Raw genomic sequence first — 9047 nt, 5'->3', positions numbered from 1 at the left:
GACCAGAATGATGATTGCCAGAGTCTGAGGGTATAGGGGAAAGGTTGGCCAAATAACACAAAATTTTAGTTAGACAGGGGAAATGAGTTCAATAGATCTGTTGTACAACATGGTGACTGTAGTTAATCACTGTGTATTATTTTTTAAAATCGCCAAGGGAAATTTTGTGTTCTCACACCACACACAACACACACCATATAAGGCAATACATATGCAACTGGCTTGATTTAGCCTTTCCACAATGTATACATATTTCAAAACATCATATTGTATATCAAAAATATGTATAACTTTTATTTTTAATTAAAAACTAATAATAAAAAAGTGGTTATTTTCATACCTTTTAACAATAAATATTTGTTAAATACCTACTCTATGCCAGACTCTGCCAGCCCCTGTCTCATACATCATCTCTCTTCTTTTTCCACAACTCATCAATAACAAGATAGAGGTTAGAACCCAGGTTTCTGAACCAAATACAGAGTACTAAGGTACCACACTGACTTTGTGATCTTATTTGGAAATCTTCCTGTGGGCTCTTTGGTAGACATTATGTAATATGTTTTGTAAGAAGAACCAATTTGGTAAAACTGAGAACTAGAACAGTTTGCTTTTAACTTCTCTCAGAGAGATTGTGCGGAATTAAAAGTTCCTGCGTTGAGCATAATGAGACTTTTCACTTAAGCAGTGAGCATAAGCAACCTTGGTAGGGACTGTCCAAAGTTACTGTTTTCTTAAGAAGTAGAAACAAACCAAAGTTCATGATAACTCCTTCCTGAGAGAACCAAACTGAACCACCCAGCTTAACTTCCCTAGGGAGAATCTGCATCAAATTGAACACAAATATTTACCTAGATGGACTTAAAAAGGAACCAGAGACTGCTTCCAGGTGTGGGTTACTAACCTACTCCAAAGAGCCAGGCAGTCACAATGTAGATATAATGACCACACCAAAGATCCATAACCAAAATGGCAACTAGATGTTCTGATTTAGTACTAAGTTAGAGTTGACATAAAAATATAAACAATAGAAAATATGGAGAAAATACATTTAAAAACAAGCCAGTGAGAATTTCACTGAATTTTTCATTCCTCTATTATAATATTGGAAATTATCTTGGAATTTGACTTTCTCAGGTAAATTCTGCAAAGATATAATTGCATCCTCCTTGCATTTAAAATGAGAAGCAGTAATAGACACTCTGCTTATACTATATAATAGAGTTTCATGACAACTGTGCAGGAGGCAGGGAAATCTTGGTCACAAGGCCTTGAAGAACCTAAATGGACAGACTGTCACTTCACAGAGCTAAGGGAGACCTGGCTCTGCCACAGTCTTCAGCAGTCCTGGAGCCCCTGACCAGTGCTCAAGTTCTGGACAAGTACAATGGCAGTGTTATCACACACTCCGTAAGATGTCAAAAAAAAAACACAACCTTCACTTCCTTAGAGTACCTGCAGGGTTGGCAATTTGCAGGGTCCAGTGTAAATGAAAACATGAAACTTTTTTAAAAGGCAAGAAAATTTTTTTTTCTGAGATCACTCTTTCAACCTGTCAAGGTATTTCTGTTAGTTGTGCTTTAATTTGCTATTTCATGTCAAACTTCCTTGGATACCAGGATACTCATTGGGCAAATATACACATTCATAGGCATGGGCTCCCTCAATTCCACACCCCCCACGATCTCTCCAACTCAACACATGACCTCAGAGCCTACCTCTGACTCCTCACACCTACAACCAGGCCCCCAACAGGGGGCAAAAGGAGATAATGGTCTCCAGACAGGAGTGGGGAGCCAAGTGTCTTTCTCAGGGAGGGAATCATATGGCAGGAGGGCCAACCATGTGTGAATCAGGCTCCAAGTCCCTGTTGCATGCTCTGTGGGCCCATGGACTTCACTTACCAAACACAAGTTCAAAGATAAAATTATTTAGAATACAAAGACAGCAACCATATTGCATTAAACCCCAACCATAAAGCCCTCTAAGCACAGAGCCCAGGATAATGGCACTGGTCACACCCATGGAGCTAGTCTTGAATGACTGAGCCCTAAAGGAGAGCTTAAACAGAACTGTAGGTACTGCATTATTCAAAATATGGAGTACATGTCATCCTCAATAGGTTATAAATTTCAAAAGCAACCCAGAACTCTTGACTCTGAAGCTCCATAATAGGGCTTTAGATTAAGTGTCTTACATTAGGTGCTACACCTGTCAAGAACACCCTTCATTAACTTCATGTAGCACGTATAAAGGGGTTTAGGATCCCTTTCCCAAAATGACACAGGTGGTCCTCAGTGGCAGGACTGAGGTGTGACAGAGGCAGCCCACCTCTGTACCTGCTTTCCTAGTCTTCATGTCCTCATGTGTGCACAGCAAACTTGCCTCCTATTCTCTCAAGATGCCAAAAAGCATTTATTAAGTTCTGTGTTCTAATTTTTTATTTGAAAACTGCAATTACTAAAGCAAATTAATTCAAGTAATGCAGCTAATGAAGTAGGTGTCAGATACAAAAGAAATTTTTAACTCCTCCTCTTTTCCTCTTTACTTTTGGTAGTAATCATTCTTCCAACCCTTTCTAAGACAATGTATGCTCTTCGTAAAATAAATAACGAAGATTTCCTCATACTTTTTTCGTGAGGGTTAAAATAATTTTATGTATAGATTGCTTAGCACAGCCCTCAATAAAATTCACCATTATCTATATATTATTAGCCTAATGATATAAAGACTTGTGTTGTCTTATAAATATCAAGAAGCAACTTGAGTGATTCAAAATGGTAGACAAGAAGAAGGATGCACTTCCAGATACTCCAGGGTTTGGGATTTAAGCAGTGGGAATCCTGTTTCTCAGTATGGTGGGTGAAAGAGGAAATTCATTGAAATTGATTGCTGGACAGTCAGAATCACTTAGTGACTCAAATTTGAGTGCCTTAAACAAAGAACAAGAAAGAGTAAATGGAGCTGCACCCATTGAGGCAGTGGCAGCAGCACTGATTCACCACAGAGGGGAGGGATACCACAGAGAGAAACACAAAGGGCAAATGTAGCATGGAAAAATCTGGAGATAAGAAAAGTAACCTGGACTTAGCTGATCCAGAGTCTGCATAGCAAACTAGTGACTGAAAAGAGCTCTGTATTTCTTGCACAATGTGAGTGAATTACACAGAGCAGGTTGTACCCTGGGGATTCAAATCAGAAAAACAAAGGAGAGTATAACTCACTTTCACATTGAATCTGGCAGTTCACATGACCAGCTGAAGAGGGTTGGGAAACTAAACAGGAAGTTACATTCAGGAACTCTGCTTGGGAAGGCCATATTCACGACTAGCAGAGTGTGTGAGACCTGTGGAGGGTTGTTTCTCTTGCCCCACAAGTAGACTCGTGGGAGGCTCCTGAGATCCAGACTCCCAGCAGAAACTGATATCTGCGTGGCCCTAGGGTTGTGTTGACATAACCTCTCCAGAACAGATACCACCAAACAAAGTCCATAAGGCCTGATTAAACCTAAGCCCCATGTACTGGAACTCCCCACCTGGGAGTACAACAATCAGGTCTGTCAAGACGTAACTGAAATTGCTATTACTTCTCATTCCATTCTACCTTATGCTGATGTGGATGGAAGCTGAGTGCTATTTCAACCATTTTCAGTCTTGAGCATTCTAAGCAGTCAACTCTGTGAGCAACGCAAAAAGAAGGGGTTAACAACCCCCAGGTCTCGTATGCCTGCTCATTCATGACCCTCAGCTCATATCCCAAAGAGAAATGGAAAGGACATTTGGGTATAGGCAGTGACCATATATCCTGATAAATGATTTTCACATTTTTTTCATTTTTTTAATTCAGAAACATTTTTATTGATTATTTTTTGGAGTTATTGCTATACAAATTGACTCATGGATATATAGATACAGATATTTGTTTTGTTTTGCTTTGTTTTTTCTCATGTTTAGCATTTTTTAATGTTAGTTTTTTTCCCTTTGTAGTTTGAGTGTTAGAGTTTTGGTTTGTTAATTTTTGTTTTGTTTTTGTTTCTCTTGTTTTTCTGCTTTCTTCTCCCACTAACAGCCAAATTCTCTAATTTGCTCTTCCTCTCTCCCTTTACTTTGTCTTTTTTTCTATTTTTCTCCACCTTCTTTGTAAACATCACTTGTAACACCTCTCCTGCATTCTCTATCTTCATATTTTGAGCACTCAAAACTTTCTTCTACTTTCCCATCACATTTACTTTTCTCTTAATGGAGTGTATTTTTACTGTATTTTAAAACTATTTGATTTATATAACTCCTGCCCCCACCATTGATGTTGTTGAAGTTGTATACTGTGGATGTCATAGTTGACTCCTGCTTTAATACCATAGAGTTTGTAGCTATTTATTGTTTTTGATAGTGGCAATTGCTGTCCCCACCATACCTGTTTTTATGGGTAATTGGTGTTATAGATGTTATAATAGGCACAGGGTACTTATTTTAAAGATGTATATTATTTGCTTTGATTGTTGCTATTGTTTCCCCATTTTTTGTGAGTTTCAAGGAATATACAGGGACACTACAAGTTCACAGAGTAGAGACTTTGCTGTTGAATTAAACCTTGTCTAAAGACAGTGCACCCTGCTCTACAAATTAACCACAAACTTCAGCTATGATTTAATAAAAAAAAAATATAGAAGAGACAAAAACCTCAAATTAATGAACATGCCCCAAGTAGGAATAGCTGAGGGGACCTAGGGTCACATTTACAGGTAAACCAATCATAATTACTTTCGATTTCTTAGCATAAACTCTAAAAGCCTAGGAGGGCTTGGAATAATGTTTTCCAAGCAAAAAATAAAAGAATTTATGACTACTAAGATGACACTACAGAAAATACTTAATAAAATACTTCACCCAGAAAAAATCAAAAACAAACCCCAGAGCTGACAAACGAATGAATCTCATTTTAAAAGTAGCTAAGCAAATGAAAAACAGGACCAAATTAAACATTAGAAATAAATCAAAATGACAGGAATTAATAAACATCTCTCCATAATAACATTGAATGTAAATGGTCTAAACTCTCCAATAAAAAGCAAAAACTGACATAATGAATAAGAAATAAGACCCAATTATCTGTTGTTTGTAAGAGACTCATCCTAAAGGCAAAGACTGTCACAGGTTGAAATCAAAAGGATGGAAATTGATGAACCATGCAAATTAAGCCCCAAAACAATCAAGAGTAGCAACTTTCATATACAGCAAAGTAGACTTCATACTAAAATTAATCAGAAGATATGAAGAAGGTCACTTCATATTGATAAAGGAAATAATCCAAAAATAAGATATAATGATAGTAAATATGTGTGCCTAAAACCTTGGTGCACTTAATTACTTGAATTAAAGACTCAGATAGACCCCAGTACAATAATACTGGGTGATTTAAACACACCTTTCTCATCAATAGATAGGTCACCCAGGCATAAACTCTTCAGACCTAAAAATATTATAAATCAAAAGGACTTAACATACATCTACAGAATATTTTATCCAACAATAGCTGAATACACTTTCTTCTTAACAGCTCATGGAACCTTTTCCAAAATAGACTATATTTTATGTCACAAAGCAACTTTTAGCAAATGCCAAAAAATTGATTAAAAATCCTTTGCATATTCTCAGATCATAATGGAATTAAATTAAAAATCATGACATTACATGACAAAACCCTTTGATACTATGGAGATTGAACAATACTTTTTTGAATGGAATAGGTGATAGAAGAACTCAGGGAGGAATTTAAAAATTTATAGACTAAAGTGAAAATAGTGATGCAACATACAAGAAACTCTGGGACCAAATGAAGGCAGTTCTAAGAGGGAAGTTTATAGCTATGAATGCCTGCATAAGAAAATCAGAAAGATCCCAACTAAACAACCTAATGATTGCATCTCAACCCTTGAAAAACAGAACAAGCCAATTCCAAAATCAAATCTAAGAACAGAGTTAAAAATGGATGAAATAGAGAATAAGAAACAATACAAAGAATCAATGAAACAGAGTTAATTCTTTTAAAAAGATAAACAAGACTGATAAACCTTGAGCCAACTAACCAAAAGAAAAAGAGAGAAGTCCCAAATTAGTAAAATTAGAGATGAAAAAAAAAAAAGAAAGAAAAAGAAATCACCACAGACATCACATAAATCCAGAGGATCACTTTTTTGAAAACTTATGCAACAATAAATTGGACAACCTATTAGAAATGAATAGGTTTCTAGACACATGACTTGCCAAAGTTGATTCAAGAGGACAAAGAAAACTTGAACAAATAATTAGTAATGAGATAGAAGCACTAATAAAAAGCCTTCCAGCAAAGAAATGCCCAAGAATAGATGGATTCTCAGTAGAATTCTACTACCTTTAAAGAAGAATTAATTTTGATGCTCCTTAAATTATTCCAAGAAATAGAAATGGTTGGAATGCTTCCGAATTCATTCTATGAAGCCAATATCACCGTGATACAAAAACCAAGTAAGGATACATCAAGGAAAGAAAACTACAGAACAATATCCCTGAGGAATGTGGATGCAAAAATCTCTAATAAAATATCAACAAATCACATTTAACAACATATTAAGAAGATTGTACATCATGACCAAGTGGGTTTTATCCAAGGGTGGCAAGGATGGTTTAAGATACTCAAATCAATAAATGTAATTAATCACATAAATAGAATTAAAAAGCACACAGTCATCTCCAGAGATACAGAGAAAGCCTTCAACTAGGAAAAAAAATGCTAAAATTCATTTGGAAGAATAAACAACCCATAATAGCCAAAGTAATTCTAAGCCAAAAAAGCAATGGTTTAAGTATCACAATACCTGAATACAAATTATACATAGAGCTATGGTAATAAAACTTCTTGGTAGTGATGTAAACAAACAGACATAGACCAATGAAACAGAATAGAAGACAGGAAGACAACCCACACAGACACATTCATCTGGTCTTGAACAATGGTATCAAAAACATATGTTGGAGAAAATACAGCCTGTTTTATCAAATGCTAGTGAAAAGACTGATTATCCATATGTAGAAGAATGAGATTAGATCTTTATCTCTAACCCTGTACAAAAGTAAATGGAAAATGGATCAAAGACCTAGGAATTAGACCACAAACTGCAATTTCTAGAAGAAAACATAGGGTCAACACTCCAACATATAGACCCAGGTGATGACTTTCTCAATAGAACTCCTGAAAATCAGAAAATAATACAAAAATTGATAAATAGAATGGCATCAAATTTGAAAGTTTCTGCACAGCCAAGAAACAATTAAGAATGTGAAGAGAGAACCTACAAAATGAGAGAAAAATCTTTGCTAGCTACTCTTCTGGCAGAGGATTAATATCCAGAATATATAAAGAACTCAAAAATCTTAACACTCAAAACTGAAATAACACAATTAATAAGTGGGCAAATGAACTAAAGGCATTTGTAAAATGAAGAAATACAAATGACCAACAAATATATGAAAAAACATTCAACATCATTAGGAATTATGGAAATGCAAATCAAAACTCACTCCAGTTAGAATGGCAACCATCAAGAATATAAACAATAATAAATGCTGGAGAGGATATGAAGAAAAAGAAACACTTTCACATTGCTGATGGAATTGCAAATTAGTACAACCACTTTAGAAATCTGTATGGAGATTCCTCAAAAGACTAGGAATGGAACCACCATATGTCCCAGATATATCACTCCTTGGTATTTATCCTAAAGTATTAAAGATGTCATACTCTAGTGGTATATGCTTACCCATGTTTTAGCAGCACAATAACTAAACTATGGAACAAGCCTAGGTGTCCATCATTAGATGAATGTATAAAGAAAATATGATACATATGCACAATTTGATTTTTTTTGCCAAGATTTTGGATTTTTTATTATTATTTTTTATTTAGCTTTTGATTTTTTTACAAACTGAACTTCGAATCATTGTACATAAATGGGATATATCAATTCGTTTCTATGGTTGTACACAATGTAGATTCATACCATTTGTGTAATCGTACATGTACATAGGGTACTGATGTCTGTCTCATTCCACCATTTTTCATACCACACTCCCTCTCATTTCCTTCTACATATTCTAAAGTTCCCCCATTCTTCTCTCATTCCCCACCTCCCCGACCCCAATTATATATCATTCTCCACTTATCAGGGAAAACATTTGGCCTTTAGTTTTTTGGGATTGGCTTATTTCACTTAGCATGATATTCTCCAAATCCATCCATTTATTTGCAAATACCATAATATTATTCTTCTTTATGGCTGAATAGTATTCCATTGTGTATATATACCAGAGTTTCTTTATCCATTCATCTGTTAAAGGGCATCTAGGTTGGTTCCACAATCTAGCTATTGTGAAATGAGCTGCTATAAACATTGATGTGGCTGTGTTACTCTAGTATGCTGATTTTAGGTCCTTTGGGTATAAACCGAGGAGTGGGATAACTGGGTCAAAAGGTGGGTCCATTCCAAGTTTTCTGAGGATTCTCCATACTGCTTTCCAGAGTGGCTGTACCAATTTTACATTGCTTCACCAGCAATGTAAAAGTGTGCCTTTTCCCCACATCCACACCAACATCTATTATTGTTTGTGTTCTTATAATAGTCATTCTAACTGGAGTAAGATGAAATCTTAGTTGTTTTAATTTGCATGTCTATAATTGCTAGAGATGTTGAACACTTTTTCATATATTTATTAATTGCCTGTGTGTCTTCTTCTGCAAAGGGTCTGTCCAGTTCCTTGGCCCATTTATTGATTCAGTTCTTTGTATTGTTGATGGAAAGTTTTGTAAGTTCTTTATAAATTTTGGAGATAAGTGTTGTATCTGAAGTGAGTGTGGAGAAGATTTTCTCCCACTCTGTAGGCTCTCTCTTCACCTTCTTGATTATATCTTTTGCTGAGGAAAAGCTTTTTAGTTTGAGTCCATCACATTTATTGATTCTTGCTTTGATTTCTTGTGCTTTGGGAGTCTTGTTGAGGAAGTCTGATCCTAAGTCA

Source organism: Sciurus carolinensis, chromosome 7 (genome assembly GCF_902686445.1).
Source record: "Sciurus carolinensis chromosome 7, mSciCar1.2, whole genome shotgun sequence".
NCBI classification, from domain to species: Eukaryota; Metazoa; Chordata; class Mammalia; order Rodentia; family Sciuridae; genus Sciurus; species Sciurus carolinensis.
Note: the sequence above shows the minus strand (reverse complement) of the source record.